This window comes from Thamnophis elegans, chromosome 11 (genome assembly GCF_009769535.1).
Source record: "Thamnophis elegans isolate rThaEle1 chromosome 11, rThaEle1.pri, whole genome shotgun sequence".
Taxonomy (NCBI): Eukaryota; Metazoa; Chordata; class Lepidosauria; order Squamata; family Colubridae; genus Thamnophis; species Thamnophis elegans.
In genome coordinates, this window is record NC_045551.1 from 58,005,789 (window position 1) to 58,021,441 (window position 15,653).

The 15,653-nt window shown below is 41.6% G+C and overlaps 1 protein-coding gene across 1 annotated transcript in view; it reads left to right on the forward strand.

Moving 5' to 3' along the window:
* LOC116514648 (dachshund homolog 1-like) overlaps window positions 1–15,653 on the forward strand; it is a 430,376-nt gene that overhangs the window by 169,725 nt on the left and 244,998 nt on the right.

A 15,653-nucleotide genomic window follows, 5' to 3' on the forward strand; every position in this document is an offset into this window, starting at 1 on the left:
ATGCTGGTTTTGCCACCAGCTGAAGAAGACTTTTTGTCTTCAGCTACCAACCAGCAGTTGTCCACCCCGCTAGGAAGACCAGATCAAAAAAATCAGAGAAAGGTTCAAATTCCTTTGATTGGGACTGGCCGTAACAAAGGATCCTTGAAATTGTGATTGTTTTGGATCTTCTCCTTCTTATATCCCATATAAGTCATCTTATACCTTAGACATAGCAATAGCAATAGCAGTTAGACTTATATACTTTCAGCCCTCTCTAAGCGGTTTACAGAGTCAGCATATCGCCCCCACAGTCTGGGTCCTCATTTCACCCACCTCAGAAGGATGGAAGGCTGAGTCAACCTTGAGCCGGTGAGATTTGAACTGCTGAACTGCAGATAACAGTCAGCTGAAGTGGCCTGCAGTACTGCACCCTAGCCACTGCGCCATCTCGGCTCCCCCTCTAAGACATCTCCCTAAGTCACTTCCAAAGCTTATCTCTTTGTCCTGGACTTAAACAGTCCTTCAGTTTCTTTTACCTAGGGCTGTGATGGTGAACTTATGGCACACCTGCCAGAGGTGGCATGCAAAGGCCTCTCTGTGGGCATGCACGCTGTTGCCAGCTGCTCTTCTGGTTGCCAGCACGCATGTCAACTGGTCTTCGCAGGTGCCAGAGCGCTGGAAAACAGCCAAAGAAAAATGGTCAAAGAACAGTTTTCCAGGCCTTTTTCCAGTCAATTTTAGGCTGTTTTTGGGGCCATTTTTGGCCTGAAAAATGGCCTGAAAACAAGCATACGTGCACTGGCCAGGTGGTCTTTGGATTTCTGGCACTCTGGCATGCACACATGTATGTGCATGCAGGGGCCGAAAAGGTTCACCATCACTGGCCTAGGGAATCATTCTTGCACATATCCTATCAACATCCTCTTTCTTAGTCTCCATAGTACTTCCTTGGGTGCTGTTGTAGGTATCTTGAACTCAAAACATAATAGTGAGCTAGCCATAATATAGAGAGCCAATTTGGTACAGTGCTTAAGGCATCAGCTTTAGAAACCAGGAAATGTCAGTTTTAGTCTCACCCTCTGGTCTTAAAACCAAGGGGGTGATCTCAGGCTAATGACTCCATTTCAGCCTTAGGAAGGAGACAATGCAGACCACTTCTGAAAATCCTTACCAAGAAAACTGGAGGGCCTTGTCCAAGCAGTTCCCAAGAATTGGGCACGATCAAACCCAAGGGGGGCAAAAAGCCATCGTGCACATTAAGGATCCTAGAGACGTTAATGGAGTTTGGCTTAGGACAACACAGGTTCATTGAAGAGAACTTCTCAGAGTAAAACATTGACAAGATGGTTATGAAGATCAAGTAAGCAAGCTGCGGGTACTACCAGCAAGAAAACCAGGTAAATGAAAACTGGAAAAGAAAGAAAAAGAAAGAAAGAAAGAAAACTGGAAAGAAGGGGTAAAATGAGTCAATTCATTAGAGGTAGTCCTTGATTTACAACCAATCCCTTAGCAACTGAAGTCACAAATGATCCAAAATGGGGACTTAGAACCTGGATTTGAAGTTCTGATGAACTTTGGGTTAAGTGCTGACTTTGGGTGACTGGCAACATGACCGCATTTATGAATGTTGCAGCATCCCACACTAAACATGACCACACTTACAATGTGGTGAAAGGGCTGAAAACCCACACTTTCAGTTTTGGCAATGTTGAATCCATAATAAGCCATTAGTTTGCTTAATAATCAAGGGATTTGCTTAACAACAGGGCATTCGCTAGCATTCAACTGACAACTGCTGCATAAAAAAGGTCATAAAATGAGGTCGTTCACACGACCAACTCATTTTACAACTGTTATGACATACGGTCATAATGGGCAGGCTACATCACAGTCATACATTGAGGTCTACCTGTGGGTGCAGAATGGGAATATGGTCGAACTAGGTGGCTCCATGGCTAAGACACTGATCTTGTCAATCAGAAAGTTTGGCAGTTTGGCAGTTCGAATCCCTAGTACAGGTCTCCTGCATGAGCAGAGGGTTGGACTGGATGACCTCCAAGGTCCCTTCCAACTCTGTTACTGTTTACTGTACTGTTTGCTGGTCTATAAACACCAAAAGCTGTAGAAATCAAGGGATTTAAGGATCCCATTTGAAGACATGGTAGAAATATGGCAACTGAAAATTCTACGATGCCATTCTTACCTAGCGAATATTAAGATTCGCGGGATATTTGAAAATACAGTTTCCACAGCTTTCTTTTTTGTCTCTGCTTACTCCACTTATTTTTCCCCCTCTCTTTCCTTTCCTTCACCTACTCTTCATTCCATTCTCTTTCTATGTGTTTGTATTTAAATCTCTTGGTCTGCAGTTCGATGATTGCTGGAAAATGCGTTCATTTATAAAAGAAAAAAAAGTACAAGTATCCTTTTATTTTGCATACTATTGGTTTTGTAAGAGTATAGGATGTCTTTATTTGGGGGGAAATGAAAAGTGAAATGATGGAAATTGCATGTGATTTTCTGTAAACCGAAATGAACACACTGGAGAAAGGGAGATGGTCAGAGAGATAAGGAATCTCCAAAAATACCTTTGTATTCTATATATAGGCCAGATGTCTAGATTCCTCTTATTCTCCATCTCAAGGTCAAACAGTAATAATTACAAGCAATATCAGTAATTCTTGCCCACTTACCAGTCATACACATGGTTATTTGTTGTTGTTTTTTGTAGGAAATGAAGATGGGTTTCCCCCTTCCTGAAATCTTGTCTCAGTTATCACATTCATTAAGAAAGTGTAACAAGGAGGGTAGGGGTGGGGAAAATACTCAAATTAAACAGCCAAGAAGCAGATGCAGAAAGAGATAAAGATCTTAAAGATGAATGTGGGAGACAAGTCAAAAAGAAAAAAAAGCATAGCAATTAAAGTATTGAAGTGGGCAAGAGATGATGGATAGATTATTTTTTGGGGTTGTTTTGATTTGCTTCTCTTTTCCTCTCTCTCTCCCTCCCTCCCTTCATTTTTTGTAGGTAGGTGACAAGATTAGAAATTAGGATAGAAAGAAAATGTTTTTTTTTAACAAAGGATGATATGATTAAAAGTTAGAATAAGAGAGAAATAAGAGAAAAGTGGAATATGAGTGTATACGCTTTTATATAATAAAATAAGAGAACTAATAAGAGAAAATATGGAACAATCAAATAGTGACGGATTGCAACTTTATATAAATATGTATTACTATTAGAAATATATAAATTGGTTGAATATAGTAACTATGACTAATGCTATTAGTTTTATTTGTATTAGAATGTATAATACCCAGGTGCCATACTGTTGGCACAATGATAAAATTTTTATAAATAAATAAATAAATAAATAAATAAATAAATAAATAAATAAATAAATAAATAAACTTTTTAAATAAAGTGTAACAAATGATCTAGTGATGACATTCCAGGTGAAATAAGATGGCTAACCAAAGATCACCTTAAAAGAATCAAGAATCTTGGTGGAGTTCCTTGATCTTGTGTTTATCAGCTTGATCTACCTTCCTTTTAGATTTTCACATCTTTTAACGCTGAACCAGAATAGTCACCAGTGTTGGGAAATGATCTTAAGGCTAATTCAGCCTTTTAAGAGTCTGTGTAATACTCGGGGTAAACTGCAATTTCCCACTTTGCTTCTCCTGTAACGTTTTGCATTTCTGGTGGAAGAGAAACTTGGTTTCCCCCTCCTTTAATGGGGATGTAGGAATTACACAGATCTATTTCCCCAATGGTGTGAAGCTCCAGGGCTGTTTTTTATTATGGACATTCTCTGGCAAGGAGCGATTACTAGAGGCTTATGGCTCTTTGTAAAAATAGGCTTTCTACAGAAATAGACAATCTGAAGGCAGCTGAAGGCAGAGACTACATAAGACTCATAAGTCTATTGCCATGCATTAAATTCCTAGGGAAAGCCCCCATCTCAAGGAGGGACTTCTGGCAGTATCTCTTTGGCTTGTTTTTCTTTTTCTTTTGTTCATATGCTTTCCAGAAATGTTTCTGGGTTTTCTTGATATGCGGCTGAAGACAGGCAGTTAAAGAGTAACTTTTGTTTATTAATTTTCACTGATCATATTTAAAGACCACCCATCTCCTTCGTAGAGTGATTGTGGGCAGTGTACAGATGCAAAATGTCTCAGCTATTCCAAAATAGTCGAAAAGCAGGGAAATAATCTCAATCTCTCTCTCTCTCTCTCTCTCTCTCTCTCTCTCTCTCTCTCTCTCTCTCTCTCTCTCTCTCTCTCTCTCTCTCTCTCTATATATATATATATATATATATATATATATATATATATATATATATATATATATATATATATATATATATATATGGATGTGTGTGTGTGTGTGTGTGTGAAAGAGAGAGAGAGAGAGAGAGAGCATAACTCTGGAACACCTCAAGCAATTTCAACCAAACTTGACACAAAGATAACTTACCCTCTGGAGAAAAATATTGTGGGGGGTAAGATACCCCTAACCCCACTTGGGGTGTGTGTTCTGTTAAGATACAGCCTGTTGTGCCTTAAAATGGCTTCTACTGTATTGCCGTGCAATGGCTTCTACTGTGTAGTGCAGTGGAGTTGCTGTGGTAATGGTTTCACAGTTCTCCACAAGGGGGCTCCCTCTGGTAAGGGGCAAAATCCAACATTAGAGATTATGTTTGGTCTGGACATTTCGCCACTATAAATAAATTCCCTGGGCAAAGGCGGGTTATCGGCTAGTAGAATATAAAGAGAGGAGAGGTTTCCGGCTTCTTCCCCCCCAGAAGAGTTTCTAACAGGGGATATGGGAAAGGTTACTTTGGTGTACAAAGTCCTTTCTGCACAGATGCCCATTCCACTGGAACCAATGGAGGGTTATACAATGATTCCCAGCAACTGTGCTTTTGCACTCAATCCTAGCCGAGAGCTAATGTTGTGAACTGTGCCCTGTGTTTCAGGACAATAATTCAGTGATTCTCATTGTGCGTGTGAGTGGTGCCCTCCAGAAATGAATTAATTCAATAATTAAAGGCTACTGTGATTGCATATTATCCGTGCATAGGACATGCATTCTGCCATGTTTCTGATGGAGACCTGGCGTGAGTTGCCTTCAAGAGGGAGACCGACTCTTTAGGCTGCTCTGAGACCTTTTCTTCTGCATGTGCCCTCTGAAAGCCAACCGTTTTGAAGATAAGTAGATGTGTTGCCATTATCACTTGAGGAAAGGATGTGTCTGAATTGGCTGATGCCTTGGAAAAGAGCAAAAGGAACAGCTGGGGCTCTCAGGTCCCCATGGAGAAGGGATTGCGGAGCCCAATGTGATTTCCCCATCTACAACAGGCATTATTCTAATTGGTGATATGAAGCGTCCCACTTTCTCTGTGCCAGAGCTGCTCTTCTCCATCCTGTCCCCCCTTCTCCCAAGCTTGCTTCTGTTTCCAGTCTCCTCCTCAGTGATGGAGGGGGTGGGGTTCACTTTGATTCTTAGCATTGCACTGAAGCCTTGTTGGATCTCATCTATTTCTCGAATTACAAATATTTCCTTATCTCTGAATCTTCTCTAAATCTGGTCTGTTACCCTTTTTCCTCTGAAATGAAACCAGTAGTAGACCGATTGGGTTTGGCCCTCAATAAATGACATGACTTAGCAATTTCATTATTATAGTCATGATCTAAAAGATTGGAGACTAAAACGTGTGAAGAACACCGTGGTGGGATCCTGCCGGTTTAACAACCAGTTCTGTGATCTCGTGCTCCGGGCGTGTGCACAGTTTTAAGAATACTTACCTTCCGCATTATTTCTGGGGAGTAACACAGCTGAGGAGCGGCAATCCAGTCTGCTGCACAAATCAGCTGAGAAGATAAAGGTCGGTATAGCGGAGGGGTGGGAAGGCGGGCCCACCTGATCATTGAAGCTACCAATCCGAATTGGTAGAATCCCAACGGTTACAGAAACTGGGCATGGCTAATTTAGTGTAGAGAAGGACCACGGGAGACATGATAGCAGTGTCCCAATGTTTGAGGGGATGCTATTTTCCAAAGCACCTGAAGGCCAGACAAGGAATAATGGATGGAAGCTGAACAAGGAGAGATTCCACCGAGAAATCAGGAGACATTTTCTGACAGTGAGAACAATCAACCAATAGAACAGAAGTTGCCATTGGAAGTTGTGTGAGCTTCATCATTGGAGGCTTTCAAGAAGATATTGGACTGCCATTTGTCAGAAATGGTGTAGGGTCTCCTGCTTGAGCAGGGGGTTGGACTAGATGACCTACAAGTTCCCTTCCAACTCTCTTAATCTGTAATCTGGGATTTGGCTAAATGGAGTTTGTCCAAATTCATGACCACTGTTGACAACACTATCTAACCATCTCATCCCCTACTGTCATCTTCTCCTTTTAACCACCAATATTTCTCAACATCTGGTCTTTTCCAATGAATCTTCTCTTCTCATTTGGTGGCCGAAGTATTTGAGCTTCAACTTCAGGATCTGTTCTTCCAAAGACCAGTCAGGATTGATTTCCTTTAGGATTGACTGATTGGAATTCTCTGCAGTCCAAGGGATTCTCAAGAATCTTCTCCAGCACCACAATTTAAAAGTATCAATTATCCGATGCTCAGTCTTCCTTTTGGTCCAACACTCACACCCATACATTATTACTGGGGAAACCTTATCTTTGACTATAGTGAAATTGTTAGTTCAGATCAAAAGGAGATTGGGCACCTTATTACCATTGCATTCAAGTCTTGTTGGATCTCAACCTATTCTCAAATCTAGAAATGTTTCTTTGTTTCTGAAATTTGTTCCTTACAATCTGGTCTCGTATGCAGGGGCACTTCATCCTTTCTTAACATCTATATCCATGACATTGCAAAGTTCACTGCTACAGATTTACACTTAGTTAGCATTTGCATAAGTTTGAAACAGAGGTTTTCTTATGTAAAAGTCATAAATTTGAAAGAACCACTTGTAACGTATGACATTTATAATCTTGAAGATTTGCTAACCAATCTCAAATCCAAGCCGTTGAGGACATTAAGAAAAATTAACTGGGTGCTGTTGTGTTTCTGACTGTTAGTCTTGTATACATTCCCTAATTTTGGTCATCACAAGCTTTATTCCCTTTTAATTTTATCTATGTAAAATCTATGTATTTTTCATTTTCCTGGTATTTGCTTCTTTCTCTTATGCAGCTACAAAGTAACTGGGAACATCTTTTCTGAAATATTTACCACGGTTTTCACAGTTTTAGTAATAGTACTTTTAGGTGATGTTTAGGCTGATGGTTCTCCTCCCTGTTGACAAGAGTGGGAAACCATCAGAATGAATTATGCAGTCTGGAGGACTTTTCACAGTTCTGATCTTGGTATAGAAAGGAAAGTAGAAACAAAATTTGGACTTCAAGATTAGGAACTTTGGATTTCAACTATTACAGAAATAAATAAAATCTTCAATCAGGAAATTGGAATAAACTGCCAGTTAGCCTAGTTGGAAATGTTTCCTGAGAACATAGTGAAGACAAAGGATAAAAAAAGTGGGTTGTAACAAAAATGGAAGCCGGAAGTTGGAAACCAAATAATTGATTACCTCTTTAAATGGGACAATGTGAACTGTAGCCTCTTCTGGACTTGCAGACCCCTCTCCCCCCAAAAATACCACCACCCTGGGGGTGAAATTTAGCAGGTTATGACAGTTTCTGGAGAATCAGTAGCAGAAACTTTGAGTAGTTCGGAGAACCGGAAAATACCACTTCTGGCTGGCCCCAGAGTGGGGAGGGAATGGAGATTTTGCAGTATCCTTCCCCTGCCATGCCCACCAAGCCATGCCCACATAACAGGTAGTAAAAAAATGAATTTCACCACTGTACCATCCATTTTTGTGACAAACACCCGATTCCTTTTTACCATCGGAATCAGAAAGATATTTGTAATGCATTCTAAAATGAATAGATGATGATTTAGATTAGAAACATTTCTTATAACAAATGACATGTTAAAATTAGCGGAGTCCCTAATGTATCAACATTTCTGGGTTGTGAGCGATGAAATCCGTTTTTTGTTTTTCTATGTGTAATGAATAAATAGAAATACAGTTTATTCTGGAAAGAAACGAGGCAGTTCATTAACACAGTTGCCCTTAAGTGCTGTTTCCGCTACTGTTGACCCCAGAACACTCCCCTCCACCCCCCGATTCTTAGAGGCAATGAAGCAGATCAGAAGAGGACTGGAGCACCAAGAGTGGAGATCTCAGCCAGAAGACAAATGTGTTTGGATTAGAACTCATTATTGTGAGATCGTGCAACAATATTCCATCTTCAACAATCCACAAAGTTATCTTAGCCCTAGCTCGGCGGCTTTCAAAAGCGATCCTGGGCCCCACAAATGCTGTAGCAGTTATAATGCATTGGTACTGCACTTGAGAATCAAAGTTAATCTTTTCCACCATGATCAGAGGTGTAACATATGTTAGTTTTGTAAGACCATTTTCAGTTTCTAACGCCTGAGGATGTATATAAGAAGCTAGTGAACCCCGATCTTGTGGCCTCTTGACTGTATCCTTCTTGGTGTCAGCCCTGAAGCCATTTTGAGAGCATCTTCAGGTTTACCACAGACAGGCCAGTTGGAGCTGTGGGAACGTGAGGGGGGAGCCAAGGACGCTCTACCAGGTGTTGGAGGGGCATGGACAAAAGCCAGCCAGAGTTGGGACTGCAACCTGATTGGGCGATGTGATGGACGTGTGACCTGGGGGCAGGATCTTTGGGTTTTGATTTGGATGGGGAAAACCTGGGTCCTTCAGAGTCGGGTTTTTCAACAGCTGTGCCAATATGGCTTTCCAAATAAAATTAGGCTTTGAGGAAACTCTGGGCCTCAGAGTCTTGTCAGAATCCTGACACTTGGCACAGAATATTCACTGGACAGATCTGATATCTATCTATCTATCTATCTATCTATCTATCTATCTATCTATCTATCTATCTACTATCTATCTATCTATCTATCTATCTATCTATCCATCCATCCATCCATCCATCCATCCATCCATCCATCCATCTATCTATCTATCTATCTATCTATCTATCTATCATCTTTTCAGAAAAAGACTGCATTAGGGACTTTATATATTTATTTATATTTATCCATTCCTCCCTCCCTCTGTGTGTGTGTGTGTGTGTGTGTGTGTGTGTGTGTGTGTGTCTGTGTGCGCGTACACATATCTCCAAGTCTTTGTTGTCTCTGCAACTTCTTAAAATGGTCTAGGCAGTTTTCTTGGCAAGATTTTAGAAATGGTTTGCCATTGACTTCTTCTTGCGGCTTAGAAAGAATGACTGGCCCAAGGTCACCCAGATGGCTTTGGGCCAAAGGTGGGCCTAGAACTCATTGGCCCCTAGTCCAGGGGTGAAATCCTGGACTAGGTTTGGCCCAGTTCGGCAGAACCGGCAAGGACAATTGGCATCAGTTCTTTGAACCAGTGACAAAAATCTGTGGTGGCCCTGCCCACGCTCGCCTCATCGCCCTGTCGCCACTCACCTCTTCTGGCAGCTTGACCCACTCACTCAATCCAAACGTTTCTCCCTCCGTTCACAGCAGAGCTGCTGCAGCCTGTCCCTTTAAAGTAGACCCAGGGGGGAAGGGTGCCTGGGTGGGGGGACCATAAAGGGAGCAGTGGCTCTGCTGTGAACGGAGGGAAAAACGTTCGGATTGTCTCTGCCACTGAATTCAACATTAAATGCAGCAGAGACAATCCAAACATCTCTCCCTCCATTTACAGCAGAGCTTCTGCAGCCTGCCCCTTTAAGGTAGACCCAGGAAGGGAGAGGTCCGGAGGGGGGGGGTCATAAAGGGAGCAGCACCTCCCCTGTGAATGGACTCATACAGACATTTTTTTTCCTATTGGGTTCTGTGGGAGTGGCTTGTTGGTGGTGGGGGAAATGTCACTGAGTGGGCGTAGTCATGAATAACATCGAGTTGCCCATGCCCACTCAGTCACAGGATCCCACCGCCAAGCCACGCCCCCAGAAACGGTAGTATTTTTTTTTAATTTCACCACTGTCCTAGTCCATTTCCTTAACCACTGCAGTAAGCTGCCTCTTGAGTCCGACTGATTGGTCAAAAATGCCCCTTTTTGCTGAAAGGATAAAAGTGTGTGTGGCAGGAACTTTTCAGGTAGGCCGAAAACTCAGGATAGATAAGGAGAAATACTTTCTTTTTACTGTGTTTTATTTATTTTGGGTTGCTGTTGGTTTGTACGTCTGATTTCTGCTGTACCACCTCTTGTCAGAGTTACGATTTAATTGAATTTATTTGCTTATTGACATCACATCCATGTTCCGTTCCCAAGGGTTATCTTCTCATTTCATCTGCGTTGATCAATGTTAACATTTTTGTACTCTTCTTTGCAATTCCTTCCTTTTGTTCCTATGGTAACTTAACATGTTTTCTTTTAATAGAGCTTACATTATAATCATTAGGGTCTTTATTTTGTGATGCTGTGTTTTTTTTTGTTTTTGTTTTGGATTGTGTGTTTTGATGCCTTGTACCTGTGATTGTAAAATGCTTTATAATTCCGTTCCAAGGACATCTGCACACATTTGGTGTTTGTTTCTGTTTCAGGTAAGGTTTAGAAATATTTCACTTGCTTTTTTTCAAAAAAAAGTGTGTATTGACAAGGTGGAAGCGAAAATGTCTGCTGGTTGGGAATCCAGCAAACCTTTGATTGGAAACATAAATTTACCCACTTGAAATGTTTCTAGTGTCTAGCATGGATCAATCCATCTTTTCCCAAAGGATAAAGAATGTATTTTACTGCTTCTGTTTTCTCTTTTTTATATTCTGGCTGATCCTTTGGAATCAAAATCTGTCTTCTGTGCCACTGAGTATAGATGTATGAATTTCGTCTCTTTGGAATTAAAAAAAAGTATTCCAAGTGATATGAGATCTACTTGAAGCTTTCTCTCTCTTCCCTTCTCTCTCTCTCTCTCTCTCTCTCTCTCTCTCTCTCTCTCTCTCTCTCTCTGTTTGTCTGTCTGTTTCTCTTTCTCTCTGTGTGTCCCTCTGTTTTTCTCTCTGTCTCTCTCTCTCTATCTGTCTCTTTCTCTCTGTCTCTCTCTCTCTCTCTGAATGTGTGTCTCTATCTGTCTCTCTGTCTCACTGTGTCTCACTCTCTCTGCCCCCCTCTCTGTCTCACCCTCTCTGTCTCTCTCTGTATCTCACTCTCTCTTTGGGTCTCTGTCTCTCTCTGTGTGTATTTCTGTCTCTGTCTCTGTCTCTTTCTCTCTGTCTCTGTCTCTCTATCTCTCTGAATGTGTGTCTCTATCTGTCTCTCTGTCTCACTGTGTGTCTCATTCTCTCTGCACCCCCCTCTCTGTCTCACCCTCTCTGTCTCTCTCTGTCCCTCACTCTCTCTTTGTGTCTCTGTCTCTCTCTGTGTGTATCTCTGTCTCTGTCTCTCTCTGTCTCTTTCTCTCTGTCTCTCTCTCTCTCTGAATGTGTGTCTCTATCTGTCTCTCTGTCTCATTGTGTGTCTCATTCTCTCTGCCCCCCTCTCTGTCTCTCTCTGTATCTCACTCTCTCTTTGTGTCTCTGTCTCAGTCTCTCTCTGTCTCTCTCTCTCTCTCTCTCTCTCTCTCTCTCTCCCTCTGAATGTGTGTCTCTATCTGTCTCTCTGTCTCACTGTGTGTCTCACTCTCTCTGCCCCCCTCTCTCTGTCTCACCCTTTCTGTCTCTCTCTATGTCTCACTCTCTCTTTGTGTCTCTGTATCTCTCTCTGTGTGTGTCTCTGTCTCTCTCTCTCTGTGTGTGTGTGTGTCTGTCTGTTTAGTTTAGTTTAGTTTAGTTTAGTTTTGGTTTATTTGTATGCCACCCTTCTCCAGGAGGGACTCAGGGCGGCGAACAACTCAAAGGGGAAAGGGAACATAAACAACAGTACACATAATTAAAATACACGAAAATCACACAGCCATACCAGTCAAGAGGGGAGGGGAACTCATCAACCCAGGCCTGCCGGCACAGCCAGGTTTTGACGGCTTTCCGGAAGGCCTGGAGAGAGGTGAGGGTCCGGATCTCCGCAGGGAGTTCATTCCAAAGGGCCGGAGCTGCTACAGAGAAGGCCATCCCTCGGGTAGTAGCCAGATGGCATTGGCTGGTGGACGGAACCAGGAGGAGGCCGACCCTGTGAGATCTGACGGGTAATTGGCAGCAGGCGGTCTCTCAAGTACCCAGGTCCAATACCATGAAGGGCTTTGTAAGTTACGACTAGCACTTTGAAGAGTATCCGGAGACCTTTAGCCAGTACAGCTGTCTGTCTGTCTGTCTGTCTGTCTGTCTGTCTGTCTGTCTGTCTCTCTCTTGCTTCACAGTTTCTGTTTTTATCCTATTTCTGTTGATGCTCGCTCATTATTTGGTAGTGAGGATGTTGGGTTTGTTGCTGCTCTGCCCTATTCTAGGATTGGCTTGTTTGGTTTTACTGAGAAAGCAAAAAAAGCCAGCAGTTAAATAGTGCAAATATGAGCATTCCTGTTGGGAATTAGAGAACAAAAAGGGACATATTTTTTTTTTTGTTTATATGTGAATTTCAGCTGTTATGGTCACTTCCACACAGATGCTCAGATTTTAATATCACTTTCTAAATCATTAATTCTTCTCTTATCCTATATGTGTGTGGACATGTAGGTCCCCAAAGATTTCACCATCTCAATAAAAATGCAAGACAGTAAATCATGTGTTTTCAGGAGTATTCCCAAATGACTTTAATTCCCTCCCCTCCAATTGCAGAGATGCTATTGCTTTCTTACCCCTGCCTGTCTGTCTCTCTAGCCAGATATCTAGCTATTAGAATTAGAACAGCAGAGTTGGAAGGGACCTCCAAGGTCTTCTAGTCTAACCCCCTGCTTAGGCAGGAAACCCTATACCACTTCAGACAAATGGATATCCAACATCTTCTTGAAAACTTCCAGTGTTGGGGCATTCACAACTTCTGGAGGCAAGTTGTTCCACTGATGAATTGTTCTAACCGCCAGGAATTTTCTCCTTAGTTCTTGGTTGCTTCTCTCCTAATTAGTTTCCACCCATTGCTTCTGTCCTTGTCCTAAATATTAGATAGCTGTTTTGTTTTGCAATCTGGATTTGAGGAATGAGAACTCAGGAATAAGAGATCCAAGAGCTTCATCAGTTTCCATCCATTGCTTTTTTCTCCTCCCTTCAAGTGCTTTGGAGAATAGTTTGACTCCCTCTTCCTTCTGGCAACCCCTGAGATATCAGAACATTGCTATCATCTCACCGCTGGTCCTCCTTTTCATTAAAATCATCAGTCTAAAATTTTGAAGTCCAAAGTTTGTATTAAATTGTCAAGGTTTTCATGGGTTTGGTCATCTTTTATCCTTAAAAGAATTTTTTTTAGAAAAGTAAGAAATCCATTATAAAATTCTAGGGTGACACATGGAATCGAGTTCTACTAAAACAGAACTCTATCAGGTTAGCTCTACCTACCTTTGGGCTAATCACGTGAAGATACATTTTACATACAGAAGAAGTGGATAGCCACTTCTCTGGAATGGAATAGGGTCAGAGGTGGTATTCAGCCAGTTTGTCTCCGGTTTGGGCGAACCGGTAGCGGCACTTGTGGGAGGCTCCGCCTACCCGCCCCAACGTGATATGCGACTTTCTGTGCATGCGCAGAAAGGAGTGCAAATATGCAAAAGATGGCACCGGTAAGGAAGGTAAGAGAATTCCACCACTGAATAGGGCCTTCTGCTTGAGCAGGGGTTTGGACTAGAAGACCTACAAGGTCCCTTCCAACTATGTTATTCTGTTATTAAAATTTACCTTCACATCAGTTGGAATCCTCCATCCACACAAAATTGCAATGCTATGCTAAACAAGTTGGAATCCTGCATTCAGACATAACTGTAATACTACAATGTGATGAATTGAAACCCAACTTACATTTATTCTAGCGAAACAAATCTGCATCCACCAAATAAAGACTGAAAAGTCCCTAAGATTTTTGTGTTAGCAAAAACGATACGCAAACTCAATGCATCTATTTTATTTCCTTACATTTTTAACCTCTGACTTTGTCCATCCATAGTTCATTAATAAAATTGGCGGGGTTATTATTGTTGTGGCACAGCGAATCTGTCTTTCATGCATTCTGCATTAATCAAGATCAGTTACGAGAATTTTATTTATTGACTTTATTTATATGTCCACCCAACTTGGAAAAAGCAACTTTGGTTGGTTTGGAGTTGGGTGTAAATGACACATAATACAAAACATAGAAGCTTTCCAAGTGACTTGGCTGAGTGTCGGCTCTCAGCTGAATTTATTTTGCTGAATTTTCTCTACCTTGAAGTTCTTGTATTGGGGAAAAAACACAGAAGGTAATAGCTTAATAATAAATGTAGCATTTATTTTAAAACTCCTAAACTCTCATACGTGTTATGGCTTTTCCATTCTCTAAAGGCTGCACATATAGCAGAATTGAAGTCAGTTGACTGAGTACAGGCAGATTTACTTCAGAGTAACCATGCATTGTAAATTATTTAAGGGAACATATCTAGTGGACTTTAAGTGGAGAGACTGAAATGTAGTTGCTAGTCACAGCTGGAAAAATCAGAAATCTCAATAATTAATAAACACTCAAAGCTGAAATATTGGTTGATTGGCATTGCATTTAGCCATTATAGCTGATGCTATATATTTATATAACTGTCTTATGTATATATTTATATAACTGTCTTACACACCTGATAAACATGTGAGTAAATTCTATATAGAAAGGGGCTATGAAATATTATATACCATATTTTTCGGAGTATAAGATGCACCTTTTTCCCTCAAAAAAGAGGCTGAAAATCTGGGTGCGTCTTGTACACTGAATACAACATTTTTTGCCTCCTGAAACCCCATCCCCTTCACCAAAATGACCATGCATAGCCTTTAGGAAGCTTCAGAGTGCTTCTGGGGACTGGAGAGGGCAGAAATGAAGGAAAAAATGGGCAGGTTTTTTTGCTCATTTTGCTGCCCACCACCCCCAGGAGCATTCTATAAGCCTCTTAAAGGCTATCCGTGCCCTTTTTTTGGGGGGGGGGAACAGGCCTGTTTAGCTTATATACAATCTCTTTTCTAAACTACATTTATTTTATTTATTTATTTAGCAAATTTATATTGCGGCACATGGGAATTCAAGGTGGCTTACAAGGACATGAAACACAATATAAAAGAAATAAAAATAAAAAGTAATAAAATAATAACCCCCACACCAGTGACAACACACATTTATACTAGCCATTTAATGGGCTCCATCCCGCTCTGGGTTCCTCAGGCTCAGAGACCACATGGCAGAACCATGTCTTCAGTGCCTTCTGGAAGAGTGTTAGAGTGGGAGCCAGTCTAATCTCCGGGGGGGGGGGGGTGGTAATGTTCCAGGGAGCCACTAGGGCAGTGGTGGGATTCAAATAATTTAACAACCGGTCCTCTGCCCTAATGACCAGCTGGGTAGGTGTGGCTTGGTGGTCTTGTGACTGGGTGGGTGTGGCCAACTCAACATCACTCACGTCGATGGGCGCTTCGCCTTAGCTGTTACAATGTAATAAGGGTTAACCGAAGAGGCAGTTTCTGTAAGCCAGGGCAATAAGATTAGACTAGAA